The sequence below is a fragment of the Tasmannia lanceolata genome, unplaced genomic scaffold (genome assembly GCF_043159265.1).
Source record: "Tasmannia lanceolata isolate RefF3 unplaced genomic scaffold, GAP_Taslan_0.1 ptg000026l, whole genome shotgun sequence".
Classification (NCBI taxonomy): Eukaryota; Viridiplantae; Streptophyta; class Magnoliopsida; order Canellales; family Winteraceae; genus Tasmannia; species Tasmannia lanceolata.
In genome coordinates, this window is record NW_027518703.1 from 6983024 (window position 1) to 7002161 (window position 19138).

The 19138-nt window shown below is 38.7% G+C and overlaps 1 pseudogene; it reads left to right on the forward strand.

Moving 5' to 3' along the window:
- Positions 1-7454: 7454 nt before the first annotated feature.
- On the forward strand, positions 7455-10046 carry LOC143858464 (putative 2-oxoglutarate-dependent dioxygenase AOP1 pseudogene; annotated as a pseudogene).
- Positions 10047-19138: the final 9092 nt, after the last annotated feature.

A 19138-nucleotide genomic window follows, 5' to 3' on the forward strand; every position in this document is an offset into this window, starting at 1 on the left:
GCTTTTATCTCGGCATCCAACTTTGCTGATTGTCTGGCACGTTTCATTATGCCCTTTTGCCGGTGTATTGTGTTTCATGTTTACTAGATAATATATGATGTCTATTTCTATGATAATATACATTTAAACAAGCGCTAAGAATACCATTTTTAGTGTTGAAGTGTGCAAATTATCTTACAATGTTGGTTTTTTTGCATTGTTGAGGAACAGCTTAAATCTCGTTTTCGGAAGGTTATTACTGAACCAATTAGAGTAATCTTTTTATGCTCTACTTTCCACTGTGAGAGAGAGAAAGAGAAGGAATCAGTCAGGGCTTATATAGGGCACTTCAAGTGATAAATTTGGGAAGAGATAAAAATAAGCTATAAGGAAATAATCTCAATCTAACACAGTTGCCTTCTCATGCCTACGTTTCTCATCTAACACCTAATACAATACTGAGATCTCAACCGAATCTAATGTGAGATATAATGAGATATCACATATTCTAACATGCCTCCTTAAACATGTGTGGATTGAAAAATTGACCTATTGTTTGATTAGAATATAATATAATTTATCAGTTAAGAAATATAATTAGAAACTAACAACGTGATGCACACTGGTGAAGAATAGTGACGATGTCCGTTGATGATCGTAACTAATGCCTCTTGCCGAATGTTAGCCGATGAGGATGACATATGATGATTGCCGAAGAAGATACATCTTGTTGATGCTGCAAAGAAAGAGGGCTTAGAAGAGGAAACTGATCATAACAGATCATTGGCTCAATCTATTGGATGTGACTTAAGCCTCGATGGGCAATTCTTAATGGGCAGGCTTTGGATATCGATCCTCATAAGAATGGGTTACATCAATTCATCATGAAAGTGGGAATTACTCTCCCAAACACGTCATTCAAATTTTTTTAAGGGATTTGCTAGGGCCCATCGCAGAAGGCATTTCTCAGAGTCTGTTGCATGAGAGAGCAGCCGCCTCAGATGAATTAAATGAATAGGACAAAATCTGAGCCTATGTGGCTGCTCTCTCATGCAATAGACGCTCTGAGAAATTCCTTCTGCGATGGTCCCTAGAATTTTTTTTTTTAATGATTCTTATTTTCTATATTTTGGCATTCATCTCTCTCAAGTCTCAAATCAACTCCTCCACCCCCCCTCCCCCCCCCCCCCCCGCCCACTTTTTTTATTTTTTTTATTTTTTTAATGGTAAATAAATCACCCTCTTCTCTTCATTTTCTAACAATTAACCCTAAGTCTCTAACCCACTGTGTCGCCACCTCTTGCCCCTAGTCCTCATTCGGCCGCGCACTAACAATTAACCCTAAGTTACTAATCCACTGCGCCACCTCCTTTTGCCCCTAGCTAGCCCTCACTCGGTCACGCCTGTGCTCGAGCTCGCCATTAACCCGAAGTCCCCATCCCACTGCATCCCCACCACTTACCCTCTCCGTTGCTGCCCGCCCCTGCCATTGCCGATCGCGCTCGTGCTCTCACTTGCCCTCGCCCTGACCCTCTCACCCACGACCACTTTATTCTTGTATGTAATTTATATTAGTTTTATTGTTACAAGCATTATTTTATTTATTTAGAAATTTAGATTAGTCATATATAAAGGACATATTTATCTTAACAATTTGCACACACGCTAATAGTGAACTGAACATTCTAATTTCTCTTAAAAATTCTAACGGTGCAAAATGTAAGTAGGATATACTAGGACACCCTATGAACTGTCCGATTTAAAATGATCATGATTGAGACACAGGAAGTTTGGGCCCAAACATCTACTTAAATGAAGAAGGTTTATATGACTGTGGGCAGGAGCAAAGTTTTAACAGTGATTCGACGAATTAAATTTCAGGAACTTAAATCACTAATTCATAGGAAGATTAGGACTGCAGTCAATGAGGCATCCTAATCTAAATAATGTTGATATGTAATAGATCAATTTCAGATCATTTTAAATGAAGTTAAAGATGATGATGACCAACAAGAAGAAAAACAGGAAGAAGTGAAAAACAGGAAGAAGAAGAGGAAGAAAACAAGTGGAAGAATAAGTAAAAACGAACCGAACCGACGTCGGAAAAATGTAAAGGGCTAGAAAAATAGAAGTCGTCGGGAAAAATAGAAAAGAAGAGGAAGAAGGAAAATAGAAGAATTTGCAAAAGAAAATTAATAGGGTCAAATCGACCAAAATTGACACAAATCCTGTCAAATCGACGAAAATTGGGTCGAATCATCGAAGATCCGGTCGACTCGGCAAAGATTGGGTCGAATCGAGAAAGGATCAGGCCAACTTTTTATCAAGATGATGCGACTTTTATGCAAGTGGCCCGATCTTTTGCCGAGTTGACATGATCTTTTGTCGAGTCAACCTTATCTTTTCTTGAGTCGAATCGATCTTTCACCGAGTTGACATGATATTTTCCCGAGTTGATCCGATGTTTTGCCAAGCCACCTGATTTTCATCTATTCAACCTTAATTTTGTCAATTTAACCCATTTTGGCCTATTCTTTCTTCCTTTTCCTCCTTGTTCGTTGTCTTCTTGTTTTCCATTTTTGGCGCTTTCTATTATTCTGGCGTCGATTCTTTCTTTTCCTTCCTCCTCCTTCCTTCTTCCTTCTTCCTCTTCCTCTTTGTTCTCTTTTTTTTTCTCTCCCTTTTCATTTTCTTCTTTTTCCTCTTCCTCTTTCGAGTTGCAATCGCGGTTAGTGGTGCAAGAGATTAAAAAAATAGAAAATATAAGAGCACCCTGGAGGGACAAAATAGTCTTTTGGATTGTACGGCGCCGCTCTTCTGGGGTGCAAAAATTGAAACTACCAGCCAGGCAGCCATCCATAAATTCGAAGTCGAAATGCAATTTATTAACCTTTTGTTTGGCCTAATCAAATTTTCTATTGAAATAAAAATTTGTTATCAAATTTTCCATTAAAAAAATGAATGATAAATGACTTTAGTGTATACTACACCTGATTTACCAGGCAATTTCATGAAAAGCCATTTTGCGGATGGCTTTTGCATGATAGAACAGCTACCTCATGGAAAGCCACATTGGTAGCCAAAAAGTCAACCACTGTGGCTATCCCACAAAATTGCCTAGCAAATCGATTATATATATATAAAGCTGGATGTGCTACGTTGAGGGTGAGCCATGTGGCACCCCCTCTGCAAACCGCGTTCAACCTTATTTTTGTGTCTAGATATTTACAATGCATCTATTCAACCAAGTTTCTATTAAACATTTTATCCGGTTTCCCGATTTCAAATGTCACCACCATGTTTCTAATAATCGTTTCACACATCTCTTTATTCCTCGAATTGCAACGGTTAGAATGTGAAGAGTCTTTTTATAGATAGATATATATCCAAAACGTATCACAAATAATCCTAAAATCTCTCTTTCACTCATTAGCGTTTCTACTTCGTTGCTCTAAATCTCTCTCACCTATAAGAAAGTATTGCCAGGCAATTTCTATTTTTATTTTTACAATCACAGATTAAGTTTTGTTTAGTTTTGGTTTTTATTTTCTGTTGATATAAATAGAAACAAAATTTTGTTTTCGTCTCAGCCAGTAAAACTGAATCCTTGACGACGTGGTTGCGCCCCGTGGCACCCCACCTCCATAAACGTAAAACTCTCTCCAACAATTTTATCAAAATAGAATTCTCCTGCATAAACGCAAAACTCTCTCCAACAATTTTAGCAAATTAGAAATCTTTAAAAGGATATATATTAATGGGATTCTTTAGCAAAATAGAATTCTCCTTATCTATCTATAACCATAAATATATACTGATTTTTATAATTACTAAAAATAAGGAGACAAATAAGGAAGCAGAATTGGGAAAAGAAACTTCGCGATATTATTTACATGCCACGTTGGGAGGCAAATCGAAGAGGGACATTGCTTCATAATTTTGAGATTTTATTATTAATTTTCGGAGGATTTGTAGCGTACATCTTTATGAGATTTTATTACTAATTTAAGAAAAGAGTGAGTCGTTTGGGAAGTAGAGGGTTTTAGGAAGAGAAACCGTTTGGCCTATACTTATGGGAATAGAGAGGGGAAAACGTTAGCCCGAAGGTTTGGGCTATATTTATGGGAATATGCATGCTGATTTATCAAGTTCATAATTTTTCCTTCGCGGCCCCGTGCATCGCACGGGACTCTAACTAGTCCCTCCAAATAGGCGGATAAGTTCTTTGTGTTTGTCACGTACCAATCAAACAAAAGGAAAGCTCATCAGCAACAAAGGAAACATATATATAAGCGATTATGACGGTTTGTAAGGCATAGTATAATACAAAAATAAATTATTGGCACATAGCTGTAGCCGATTAGACATTTATAATCGCAGGAAAGAGATGGACTAGAACTGTGGATTGGATTGGCGGTGGGTCATAAATTGCACTGCTTAGACAATCCTATCCGTTCGGTTATGAGTGGCATGGTGTTGGTGTCTTGGTGATGATGACAATGGCAACCATGAAAGCTTCTTCATAGGTAAAGATTATCTATTGAGAAATTGCCTTGTTAGTTTTGTACCCTTTTTTTTTGCTGAAATTAGTTTTACGTACCTTAGAAAAGGCATAACTAAAATTTGCGAAAGAGTTTTCCAATGAATGTTTTTGGGAAAATTTCACCTTATTAGTTATTACGTAACTGGGAATTGACATTTACACCTCTCTTTTTTGGCCTTTTCCACCCATTTTGTTTTTCATTTTATTCCCCTTAAAAATAAGGGGTGCAACTCGGGCGGGCTCAACCAGGGGTGCAACTTGGGCAGGCTCAACCCGGAAAAAAGTCGGGTTGGGTGAGTTCAGGTTGGGTTCTGGTTCAGGTTCGGGTTCGGGTCGGGTCGGGTTCGGGTTGGCCTCAACCCGACCCAACCCGACCCGAGTTGCACCCCTAGGCTCAACCCACCGGTTGGGTTGAGTTCAAGTCGGGTTCGGGTTGGGTTTTCTCAACCCGGGTTGAGTTCAGGTTGAGGGCTTGGGCAACCCAACCCGAGTTCAACCCAAAATTTTTAAGCTTAAAATCTCGGTTCAGGTTGGCAAAAAGGGTTGCTCGGGTCGGGTCGGGTTGAACCTCGTCGGGTTGGAACTCGGGTCGGGTTCGGGTTGAGTAAATGGTTGCTCCTGAACCCGACCCGCCCGAGTTGCACCCCTACTTAAAATAACTGTAAGATACCAAGTAATTACAGAAAGAGTGTGAATTTACAAATGGCTTGTAATTTCAAAATTATTTACTTAAGAAGGGCGTCCTATGAGCCAATAAGACAATTTTACTCCTTTTATTGCTTTTCATTTTTCATTTTTTGTTATCTTCAATTGCTCTCCTCTTCTGGTCACTTTCTTGATGATCACCATCGCCCTCCATCCGTAGAAAAAGTGCAAGAAGAAGAAACTAGGCAAAAAATAACATAAAATCAGAAAATAGTAAATAAAACAGTTTGAATGAGCAAAAAATGGTGTTGAATCAACAAAAATTGGATTGAAACGTTAATAATTTATGTTGAAAAGGTAAAAAAATCAGGGCTGAATTGGTCAAAATGGGTTAAATTGGTAAAAAAAAAACTCGGCATAAATTGAAAGGTGGGGTTCAATGGGTAAAAATCGGATTGAATTGGTAAAAAATACCGATTTAAACCGATTTTTTAATGTTTCAACCCAATTTTTTCTTGATTCACCACAGTTTTTCATGATCGAATCCAAGTTTTACTCATTCAACCTGACCTTTTTGATTTAACCCGTTGTTTACCAATTCAATCCGTTTTTTTTTTTTCGCTTATTCAACCTGATTTTTTTGGCAATTCAACCTGATTTTTTTGGCAATATAACACAATTTTTAACACAATTTTCACCAATTCTTCTTCTTTGTCTTCATCTTCTTCTTTCATATTGAATTTGTGGTCTGGGTGCAACAAATACAACATCAGGAAGTGATGAATAACAAGGAAAAAAAATGATAAAATGATTCAAAGATGGAAAAATGGATTTTTGGACCGTAGGAAGCCCCTTTTTGATTTTTTTGATCGAAAATGGGGACTAGGGGTGTAAACGGATTGAATTCGGAGCGGATATGGCTATATCCGAATTCGATTATAGTATACACGATTCAAATTCGGATTCGACGGATATTTAATATCTATTACCGAATTCGTATCCGTTGGATATTGTTTGAATTCAGATATTATCCGTATCCGTTTATCCGGTAAATTCGAACATTTTATTGCAGCACTTTATCTTTTTTCTCCTACTTACTCGAATGAATTTTCCAAACCCTAAAACTAGACCTCTACATTCTCTTCACAAAATTAACTCTTAAACCCTAAAATATATGAGATCCTCTTCTTCCTTTTAAAACAAAGGCAGAGAGAGAGAGGGAGGCGATAGGGATGGGGATGGGGATGGGGATGGGGATAGGGATGGGGATGGATGATAGTGTTGGTAGTGGTCTTTGGGTTTTTCCTTTTTTTTTTTGTATATGATGGAATGGGTTTGGGTTATTTTGATGGAATGGGTTTGGGCTATTTTTGTTTTTATTTTATTTTTTCTAAAAAGAATATTCACTTTTCTTATAGAAACAAAAGATAGTGTGTCATTACTAAAAATAAATATTAATGATATTATTAATAATAAATAAAAAGGATTTACTTCTCGGATTCGGATGTTAAACGGATCGGATATGCCATTTACCAGATTCGCATCCGCTAAGAGCCGGATATCTCATAAACGAATTCGGATAATATCCGCTTGAAACGGATTCGGATAATATTCGCTTTAAACGGATTCGGATGCGGACGGTAATCGAATTTTCGAATATCTATTTACACCCCTAATGGGGACAATGTGTCGAAATTAATATGGCAGTATTAATATAACGCCTACACAGATTCCAGGGATCTATACAAGAAATATTTGTACCCGTGGCAAATACTCCTTTGGGAAACCCCTCCTTGGTCAGTATAGTTGAAGGTAACTAACAGCCATAGATAAGTTCAAACTATTTTTAAAATTATTTGTGGAAATTTACTTAAAGTTTTTCCCTTTTTCTTTTTTGGAAATAACTACTTGGAGGGTATGATCGTAATGGGCATCTTCCGGACGGCCCTCCCTGTTACTTTACTTATGGACATTGCATTAATGGCCATTTTAAAAGGACAAAGCATCATATTTCTTTAGTAATTTGAAAACCATACTCTTATTTAGGTACAAATGGCAGTAGTCAGAGGGCTATCTGGGACAAAACTTTGTACAAGCAGACAAACAAAAGGCGTGGAAATGTTAGGAAACGGAGTGGAAATATCATATGATCCTATAAATAATTGTGTGAACAATGCTCAAAGAATTATAGTGGAGACTATGCTCAAGAACTAGAAACTTTGTAAGGCTAGAGAGGGAGAGAGAAAGAGGCTTCTTAGTTTTCTCTTTGTCCTCTGCAGAAGAGAGAATGCCGAGTGAAACAATTCCAAAACTTCCCACCATTGATTTCTCTGGGGAGGAGTTGGAGGCTGGAACGAAGTCATGGGAAGGACTCCGAGGTCAGGTTTTGAGCGCCGCACAACAATTTGGTTGCTTTGAGGTTGTATTCCCTACGGTTTCTACCGTAGATCGTAAAAAACTCTTCAGTTTAGTGAAAGATCTCTATGCACTCCCCCTCGAAGCCATGGCGAAGAGCGAATCTACACCTGACCAGTCTTTCCCCCAATACATCGGCAAGGGAAAGTATCCAACGGCCCCTTTGTTCCAGAATGTGCATATTGAGGATGCTGATGTGCGTGAAAGCTTTGAGAAATTTACGAGCATCATGTGGCCTGAAGGGAACCCAAGTTTTAGGTGAGCTCAAGGATTAAAAACTCCGGCCGAGTTATTGACAAACGTAGTTTTAAAACTCCTCCGCGTCATCGTGGACTTCCCCGATTCATTTTCCTTTTCACTTGGCCGTGTTCTACGTGTTGCCCTACAGAGTCAATAAAAATTGCTTAGACTCTTAACGTCAAACAACTACTAAGCCGCATCACTTGAGTACTTGACCACGTCCTGCCGAGTCAACTTAGATTTTCTTTGATTGCATTCTGAACTACACCCGCATTTTGAAACACTATTGACAATGGTGAAAAACAACTAAATACTCCAAAAGCTTAAGCCGTTCGAGATCGTGTTAATTATTTAATCATTTACACTTCAACACTCACTCTCACATGTGGCCCCTCTTGTTTTGAAGGTTGGCCGCATGAGGCAATAGCTCTGATACAATGTGAAAACAACCAATTACTCCAAAAGCTGAAGCTTTTAGGGATGGTGTTATTTAATCATTTATACATCATCTACAACAGGTGCACAAATACCATAGGTTCTATCATGATAAAATCATAGTTCAAAAAGGGGTTTGCTAAGGACCTTCGCAGAATGCATTTCGTGGACCGGTTGCTCAATGAGAGAGCAGACACATAGGCACAATTTTCAACAGATTTTGTCTTATTCATTTAATTCGTCTGATGTGGCTGCTCTCTCATGCAAGAGCCAGTGCCCGAAATGCCTTATGCGTTGCTCCCTAGCAATTTTTTTCTATGTATAAATTGAGTACCATATATAGGCATCTAACATTAACTTGGTCAAATTCCGATTTAATTAATTAATGTGGGCCCATATTTGGGGACCATGAAGTTTTTTACCCGAGAGTATTAATTTGCCAAGTGGATAGAGTAGAGAGGATCAGAAAGGGTGCATGGAAGAGGGAGAGAGAGAGAGAGGTAGTTCACTAAGCATCTCACTACTTTTAATGTTTTGGCAGTGAAGAAATCTACTCATTTGTTCAGAAGTTAATTGGCCTTGAAAGGATACTTCGGGGGATGATTTTGGAGAGTTTGGGGGTGGAAAAGTACCTCGATTCTCAAACAGAATCCTTGAGAACCGTTTTTCATATAATGCATTACGACCCTGCAAGTGGGTCTGACCCGGCCGTGGGTCTTGACACTCACACCGACATAAATTTCTTCAATATTTTGTGCCAAAATGATGTGGATGGCGTGGAAGTTTTTACCAAAGAAGGGGAATGGGCCCTCATGAAACCATCTCCCAACTCCTTCATGGTCTTCACTGGTGATTCATTTGTGGTAAGTTTTTCTAATTTATATATATTTTAGGGAGATGATAATTTCGCACCCGCAGTAGAATAATTCGCACCCCTTATAACGTGAATTGTGGCAGGGTGTCCTACAGGGGGTGCGAATTTATCATCTCCCATATTTTATGCTAGATAAGTGCTATCAGGACGGGACGGCTGGGATGCCAGGCCCAGTGGCCCTCTAAGCTGGCTTGGGGTCCCACCTGATTTATGCAAACTCTAGTGGCTTCGCTTGGATTGCCGGAATTAGGAATCGGAATCAACATCATATTCAGATTCCTCTTGGGGTGGGAAAGAGATTCTGGCATTTCCCCCTTTTAATTCCACATGGTGTCAATTATTCCCCGTTGATTCTGTTATTATTATTATTTTTTTAACCCGAGCCTGAAATGCACCCATATGTATTTTTATGAGGTAGAAACAAAGGGAGAGGACTTAAATTTATGAGTTCACTACCCGATCAATCAATTTCAAGACATAATCTTAATGATCAACATTGGGTCACACATAACATACATGTGTGATCAAGATCATTGATTTGGTGGATCCCCCTTGAGGCGATCTGCATGATCATGGTCAAAAAGCCACATATGTGCCCATTCTGTGCCAGACCTATGCTTGTAACAAACAATTTTGATGTTTCGTTTTTGCATTTTTTTTTTGCAGGCATGGAGCAATGGAAGAGTCCATTCACCTCGTCACCGTGTGATGATGAGCGAAAGCAAGGAGAGGTTGTCGGTGGGGCTGTTCATGGTTCCGAAGGACGGATGGATTATAAAGTGCCCGGAAGAACTTGTGGATGAAGAACACCCACAGGTTTTCAAGCCTTTTCAATACTTGGAATTCAAGCGCCACTTCTTCTCAGATTTTAGTAGGGATGGCCTCACTGCCCTAAAGGAACATGCTGGAATATAATCTTCTTCTTTTTCTCGGCGTGCAGATCTTCCCATTTGCCTGTGTTGTGTTTCATGTTTACTAGACAATCTATGATGTTTGTTTATGTGATAATATATATGATGTTTTTACAAACAATAAGAATACTGTTTTTAGTGTTCAATTTTACATCATATAATGTTATCATGTTGGTCTCGTTGCTTTTTTGGGAAACAGCTTTAATCCTCGTTTTTTAAGTGTGTAATACTGAATTTAAATAATCTCTTGAAGAGGGATGATAAACTGAAGGGCAACGTTGCAAAAACCAGCTACAAGGGCGCTCCCAATGGTCAATGTCAACAAAGGGCATTTACAAGGGCATGTATAAAAATGGCTAAGAAAAAATGTCAACTTAAGGATACGTTTGGCTACCATGATCTTCCGTGATAAATTGGTAGCTCCAAGTGGAGATGCTGGTAAAATGGCTAAAAATCAGAAAACAAAAAACTCTACTCAAAATAGGATAAACTTTTTCCTGACTTTTAGCCACTTCTTAGGCTCATCTCAATCGTGCCCTCCCAAATCTCTCTTCTTCTCCCACTACCCTACTCCTCTCTTTGTCTCTCACCATTGGAAACACCGATTTACCATGACTAAAAATCCTTGACAGCCACACATGGCCTAAAGGAATAATAAATGCACTATGTTGAGGGCGTCCATCTGGAAATGTTTATTCAACCTCTGACATTAGAAAGGTACTGGAAAGAGATTTGTAATAGTTGGGAGAGCAATGAGGCTGTTGCCCCTAGATGGACCCCTAAACCTAGGTCGTTGAAGCTAAATTTTGTTGGATCTGGCTTGGGCAACCCAGGACCCTCAGGTACAGGAGGTCTTCCAAGGGATGAGAACAATGTTACAAAGTGGGCTTTTTCAAGACGATAAGAATTAAAGATTCCAATGAAGCAGAAGTTAGAGCAATCCTTCAAGGCCTGAGACTGATGTCAGATGGAGATATGCATAATCTCATAGTGGAACAAGACTCCTTTTTTTTTTGAAATGGTTTGAGGTTTTTCTCGACAGGAACAAGACTCCTTAAACGTCATTAGGTGGTTGGATGGGTGATCTACTCCCTAGTGAAGATTTTTTGAGATCTTTGATGAGATGCTAGATCGAGTTGAGGGTCATAGAGTTTTCTATCATCATGTTAGGAGGTCAGCAAATGATGAGTCATATCATCTTTCTTTCACAAGAGCAGCAAGAGCTGAACTAGATTTTTTTTTTCTTCCTCCACGAGGAGCTCTCAACCAGTGTAGCTATTCTCATGTGCAAAAGACAGCCGCTAAATGGCTTTCTGCAAAATTGCCTAGCAAATCCCTCCAAATAGGAGGATGAGTTCTTTGTGTTTGTCACTTAGCAATCAAATAAAAGGAAAGCTCATCAGTAACAAAGGAAAAAGTTATATAAGCGATTAAGACGGTTTGTAAGGCATAGTATAATACATAAATAAATTATTGGCATATAGCTGTAGCCGAAGAGATAACATGTTCTTTAAATTTTTATCATAACTGAAAACTGTAATTTAATTACATAATTCAGAAAATTACTTCTGGAAGGCAGATAAACACATATCAATGGAAAGAAATGGTTAGTTTAATGGTTTTATTTATCAGATTAGTGTGAATTTTAAGTTCCGTCTGTGTACGATCTAATGTTTTATTAGTTATAATTGTGATAAATGTACCAACTGTATGGTCAGGAATGCTGGAGGGAACACTTTGGATGGCCTCCTTGTTGGGGTTCCATGCCAAAGCAAATAGTCTCACATCGGATAAGTGAAGTGGATGGGGATGGATTATGAGGGAATGGGCACCCTCCCTATAATAGCTAGCTTTTAGGGGTGAGTTCTACCCGGTTAAATCCCCGGGTCCTGACAAATGGTATCAGAGCTCAGGGCGTGGTAACCCCAATTTGCCTCCAAGGGCGGGAATGTCCCTCGAGGAAGATCTCGGAAACCCCGGTGTAGTTATCTGGTGGTTCCCACGTTGCCGCCGCATAGGGGCGAGATGGTCCACGCTTATTTGTTCGGGGCGAGATGGTCCACGTTGCTTCTGCGTGGAGGGGGAGATTGTCATGCAAAAGCAAATAGTCTCATACCGGATAAGTGAAGTGGATGGGGATGGGTTATAAGGGAATGGGCACCCTCCCTCTAACGGCTAGCGTTTAGGGGTGAGTTTGACCCGGTTATATTCCTGACACTAATCGTAGCAAAGAGATGGGCTAGAACTGTGGATTGGATTGGCGATGGGCCATAAATTGCACTGATTGGACAATCCTTGTTAGTTTTGTACTCTATTTTTGCTGAAATTATTTTTACCTACCTAAGAAAAGGCATAACTAAAATTTGGAAAAAAGCATTATTCAATTTTTTTAGGAAAATTCCACCTTATTAGTTATTACATAAGTGGAAAATCACATTTACACCTCTCTATTTTTGCCTTTTCCATCTATTTTGTATGTCAATTTATTCCCCTTAAAATAACTCTAAAATACCAAATAAAAACAGAAAGAGTGTGAATTTACAAATGGCTTGTAGTTTCAAAATTATTCACTTAAGAAGGGCATCGTATGAGCCATAAGACGATTTTACTCCTTTTATTGCTTTTCATTTGGCATGTTTTTTTGTCTTCAGTTGCTCTCCTCTGCTGATCGTTGCTGTTACGCCACTTGATGATCACCATCACCCTCCGTCCGTAGAAAAAGTGGAAGAAGAAGAAGAAGAGGAGGAGGAGGACTAAAGAAGAAGAAGAAGAAGAAACTACAAAAACTGGAAAAAAATTAGGGAGATGATATTTTCACCCCCTCTGTTGTAACCATTCGCCCCCCCCTTATAACGTGAAATGTGGGCAACTTTAACACTTTTTGACGTCAAAGGCGAATGCGTACTGCAGGAGGGGTGAAAATATCATCGCCCACAAAATAACCTAAAATCAGAAAATTGCAAGTAAAATGGTTTGAATCGGCAAAAAATCAGGTTGAATCGTTAAAAATTTACGTTCAACAGGTAAAAAAATCCTAGCTGAATTGGCAAAATTTGGTTAAAAATAAAAACTTGGCATAAATTGAAAGGTCGGATTCAATAGGTAAATATCGGGTTGAATTGGTAAAAAAATACTGACTTTTTTTTTTTGGTTCAACCCAATTTTTTCTTGATTCACCAAAATTTTTCATGATTGAATCCAAGTTTCACGCATTCAACCGGACATTTCGATTTAACTCATTGTTTACCAATTCAATCCGTTTTTTTTTTTTTTTTTGGTCAATTTAACCTGATTTTATGACAATTTAATCTCGATTTTTGCCAATTTTTTCATTTTAAGACAATTTTTGCCAATTTTTCTTCTTCTTCCTCCATATTGAATTTGTGGTCTGGGTTTAACAAATACAATCTTAGGAAGAGATGAATAATAGGGAAAAATGATAAACGGATACAAAGATGGAAAAATGGATTTTTGGACCGTACGAAGCCCCTCCTAGTGTTGCGGAATTGGGGCTCAAAATTAGCCCTACGCGGTGACCCGTTAACAATCCGAACACGAGTGTGTTTCCAGATTTTCGTGTTAAGAATATACACAGCGTTGCCGAAGTAGATTTGCAAGAACAAATAAATAAAAATGCAAGACAAACCAAAAATAAAGCACAAAAGAACACCAAGATTTAACGTGGTTCACCACACAATGTGTGTGGCTACGTCTACGGGAGAAGACTTCAAAAGATTTCACTATGTGGAAAATAAGTGGATTACAAGAAGCACTCACCGGATTACAAAAGCCCATAGCTTTCTCCGGATTACATAAGAAATAATCCCTACGCCGTCTAGGATCCAAGCGCCTTCGCTCCCTAGATGGATGTGCTTCACCTTCTTCTTCAAGATATCCAAATCTCTTATTCAAGTCCTTCACAAGTGCCAAGAATACACTCTTTTCTTGAAACTTTACATGAACCTCTGTAACCTTATTTTTTCCCAAAGATAACACAACACCTTTTTGCGTATAAGGATAACCTCTCCAAATCGGTTTCCCCGTTGCCAGTGCTCATCGGATGCTTGGTTTACATCTTAATATAGTAGTCCTAGAAGACTCCACCACCGACATCAACAAGGTGTTAATAAAAAACACCTTGTGCAAGAATCCTAATTGAAGACAACTACAACATTCTCCACCTTGGCTTGAATTTGGTTCATCTGCCATTTGAAAATATATTTCATCACAATGTCTTCTCCACCACACCCTGAAGGGTGCTAGCTCGACCTAACATGTCGAACGTTAATTATGTCCAACCAATGCTTGAACTTCTCCGTCGTCACAGGCTTAGTCAACATATCCGCGGCATTGTTTCTTGTGTCAACATTTTCTAAAGAAATTTCATCTCCGTCTATAACCTCTCGAATGAAATGGTACCTCACGCTTATGTGTTTTGTCCTCGCATGAAACACTTGATTCCTTACCAAGTCCAATGCACTCTGGCTATCGCAATACACACAAGTGTTTCCTTGCTCTACCCCAAGTTCACTTACGAGTCCTCTCAGCCATATGGCTTCTTTCACTACTTCTGTTGCTGCCATATACGCTGCCTCTGTAGTAGACAAGGCTATAGTCGTCTGTAAAGTGGACCTCCAACTGACATGTCACCCAGCAAGCGTAAAAGCGTAACCTGTAGTGGACCTTCTCTTGTCCAAATCTCCAACATAATAGGAATCCACATTGCCCATGATATTTCTTTTTCCAACACTGCTCATGTCAAACAAAATCCCAAGGGACGACATACCCTTCAAATACCGAAGTATCCATTTGACTGCTTGCCAATTTTATTTTCCTGGGTCTGCCATGTACCTGCTAACAACACCCAGTGCTTGTGCAATATCTGGTCTAGTACAGACCATGGCATACATCATTCTGCCAACAACATTCACATATGGAACCTGAGACATGTACCTCATTTCTTCATCTGTAGTAGGTGACAACTTAGAAGAAAGTCTAAAATAAGCACCAAGTGGGGTAGCTACCGGCTTTGCTTTATCCATCTCGTACCTTGAGAGCATCTTCTCAATATACTTCTTTTGAGATAGCCACAACTTTTTCTTTTTCCTGTCTAGACGAATCCCATACCCAAACTCTTCCTTGCAGTGCCTAGGTCCTTCATTTCAAACTCATTGCTCAACCTGGCTTTCAACTTATTAATTTCCAGCATACTTTTAGCAGCTATAAGCATATCATCAACATATAAGATCAAAATATTGATAGAGCCATTACCAAAGTTTTTGAAATAAACACATGAGTCATACTCACTTCTGTAGAAACTCTGTCCAATCATGAAAGTATCAAACCTCTTGTACCACTGCCTAGGAGATTGCTTCAAGCCATACAATGACTTCTTCAACTTGCAACTATGGTCTTCTTTTCCTTCTACTTGAAACCTTCTAGTTGATACATGTAAATTTCCACTTCTAGTTTCCCGTGCAAAAATGCCGTTTTCACATAAGTTGCTCAAGCTCAAGATCAAATAGTGTTGTCATGGCAAATAATACTTTTATCGAAGTATGCTTCACTACTGGTGAAAATATCTCATTGTAGTCTACTCCCTCCTTTTGAGCTTATCCCTTTGCCACCAAATGTGCTTTATATTTTTCTCCACCATTTTCTGAGCTTCCTTCCTTTTTCTTGTAAAACCACTTGCACCCAATTGCTCTTTTGTCCTTTGGTAACTCCACCAAATCCCAAGTTTGGTTCTTCTGAAGAGATTCCATTTCTTCACCCATTGCATCCTCCCAATAATTATGGGTCGTTTGGATATGCGGATTTTAGAATCCAGGTTTTAGTTTGACAATAGTATAAAAGACGGTCATGATTAAGCTGCTGGTATGCTGTCCTGGCAGCGTTTCTTGGATTTTAAGTAAGAAAACCAGGTTTTAGAAATCTCTCCCGCAACCTGCGATTTTTTAGAAATTTCTCCCGCAACCTGCGATTTCTAAAACCTGGAAACATGGGACGATCGCCAGCTCTCTTGTTGTCGGAAAGAAGGGCTAGAAATCAGAAAATGAAGGCTGCTCTCTTTCTTCTCCCCTCTCCCAACTACAATTTTGAGAAAATTCAGGATTCTAAAATCCATGTATCCATACGGCCCCTTAGAGTTTTCACATGCAACTGCTTCTTGAAATGTAGCCGGATCTTCATTTTCTGTTACCAATGCAAAAGCCAACATATCTTCATAGCCATATTGTACAGGTGGATTATGAGTTCTTTGAGATCTTCTAACCTGTGATCCTGACTGATGCATCTGCTAATCCTACTCAGGTAGTCTTGCTTCAGGAAATTCAACTTGAATATTTTCTTTCTGCACTTCTCTTGGAGTGTCAACCTCCACCTCAATGGTCTCACTTGTGTCATGTTTTCCTTCTTCACCAATCTGCTTATGTGACTTTAGCACAGAAGATTCATCGAAAATAACATCTCGACTAATGGTGTAGACACCCCATTTTGACCGTACCCCAATCCCTCCAAGTTTGAGCAAAACCTAACCAAACCTATGTTCTAAAATCCCAAATTTCCACCCTTAGCTAGGTTAGGGTCCCAGCAAGGTCCCTGCAAAATCTCGTCAAAATCCGAGTTCGTTTGCCTAGCGAACGAGTAGAGCAAAGTCGTAGTGCAAGTTCATATAGGGGGGGTGGATTATCCGAAAGGTGGTTGTTCAAATAAGAAAAAGAGATCGAATTTATCATTTTCTTATAAAAGAATCCATCGTGCAAATGCAGAAAAAAAGTTCATTTTCGTCAAAAAAATTTTGGGGAAAAATCTCAGAGAGAAAAGGGAGAAGAGCTGAAACCCTAACCCAAACCTAGCAATTTCCGATCAAGCTTACCTTCCCCGATCTTCTTCTCCGGTAGGATTACCGGAGTTTCGGCCAATTTGTTCTTCCTTGAATCATCTTATGGTCCTCTTTTAATTTTGTTATTTTCAAGCGGTAAAACCTCAGATATAGAACCCAAACCCTAACCCACCGGTCATCTTCTTCGGCAAATATCCATAGATTCTAGCTATCTACAACTAGATCTGTCAGTTTCTTAAATTCCAGTGAGATTTGCTCATTTCTAGGTAAGATCCGATCATCTTCTCCGGTGAGAAGTAATTTTTTCGGCCATGTCTTGTATAGATCCAAGATCTGAGGTCTGCAAATCTACAGAGAGAGGGAGAGAGATTTAGGATTTCTTCCCCAAATCTCATCTTCTCAGACAAGATTCCGATCTCCGTACAAAATTCCAGGGTTTTTCATTTTCTCCGGCAGTGCTTTTCCATTTCCGGTCATCAAATCGGGGCTCCGGTGTGGCTTCCGCACTTGTTTATCATTATTATACTTGCTCTAAATCAACTTCAAATCTCAGATCCGACCGGGATCTATTCCTTCTTCAATTGAAACATGAATTCATTTCCTCCGGTTTTTCCTTCTTCTTCGGCCAGTTATTTTCACCAGAGATCCAGCTTCAATTCTATTTAGCACCTTAATTCATTCAGATCTATCTCCAGATACTATGATCTCTTTCATAAGTTGCAATTTCTGTAATTCCGTGTGACTCTGTCTTCTCCGGCGAAATCTGCGACTTTCGAGTCTATGGAATTTGAAAGATTTGCTTAATTCCGGTGGCGAGGTATCGAGGGATACTCATTCCGAGCATTGAACAAGAGAAAAGGGAAAAGGTGAGGGAGATCACATCTTGCAGGTATTCTTCGTCTATTCTATCCTCCCAAGTCTGTAGAACAGTTTCAGATTTTGATTAATTTGTTGTTTCATTTTATTTTTATCTTGAAGTCAAATATCTGGAAATCAAATCTCATTCAAATTTCCATTATAATCTGAATTTACTCTTGATTATATTGAATGTTTATAAACGAAATTTCTGATGCTACAGATTTAAATTTTTTGTTTTAGAGGTGATTGGTAATTTCAATTTATATTTTAGTTGTTCATGTCGATATGTCTTTTGCTATTTTATCCAACATTATTTTAATGGTGCAAAAATGTATTGATTAAAACATATTCATAGGAAATTCTGATCATAAACTTGTCTAATTCTTGGACAATTAACTCTAAGAAATGTGATAGAAATTCTAAATTTTGATTTGGTTTATAACTGGTCATTTGGTGATGGCTGTATATGCAACTGGTAAAATTAGGCCATCATTTTATTTTCCTATTCATGGAACAAGTGCTTCATACATTAACCTCAATATTTTATACATTACTGCTGTGTAAGGCTATATATCCTACCTGGACTATCTTTATAATTCCCTATTCATGTATTAGAGTTGCATTATGATAGTCTTGAAGGTTGCTTGATGATGTAAACTGAAATAGATTAGGAACAATTCTCATAACATAGTACTGTTCCTGGTAATGAATTTTCCTTTGACCTCCATACCACCAAATCTTAGTAATCGTGCAGCCCTTCACATTTAATGGCAGTCCCCATGATGCCTCGGTTACTTGCATATTGTTGTGTGCGCACCTTGTTGTCCCCTGTTGTGCACAAATAAGTCCATATTTTAACCCATTTGCTTGGTACAAATAAGTTCACATTTTGGCCCCACTGTTGGCACAAATCTGCTTATATTTCACTCTCACAGTTTTTACATTTGAGTCTGCACAAGTTGATGCCCTGATTGTATTAAAATTTGTACAAATTGAAAATATCATTTAATGTGTTTCTATAATCTGTTGGAAATTTAATACTTATCTTTCATACTAAGCTCTGAGTTAGGGTTCGAAGACGGTAATAAATGGATTGTTCAGGTGAGATTATCTCAAAGCTTATTATACTCATTCCTATTTATTTAAATAAATTGTTAATAGGAAGAAGGAGATCAGATGACTACTCTGGTCAATATTATCGACATGAGTACTGTCTGATCTCAAGGCGGGATTAGAAATATTATCATGTGTATTTGATATCAGATGATTACTTTGGCATCATCTGATTTCATTGGAGTCCCCGTATTGGGGTTTGTGGTTGGTTTTTGAAGTGTTTAATATTGTTTTTACTTTATTAGGCTATCCAGCGGCTGGTCTGGACTAATTAATGTTGT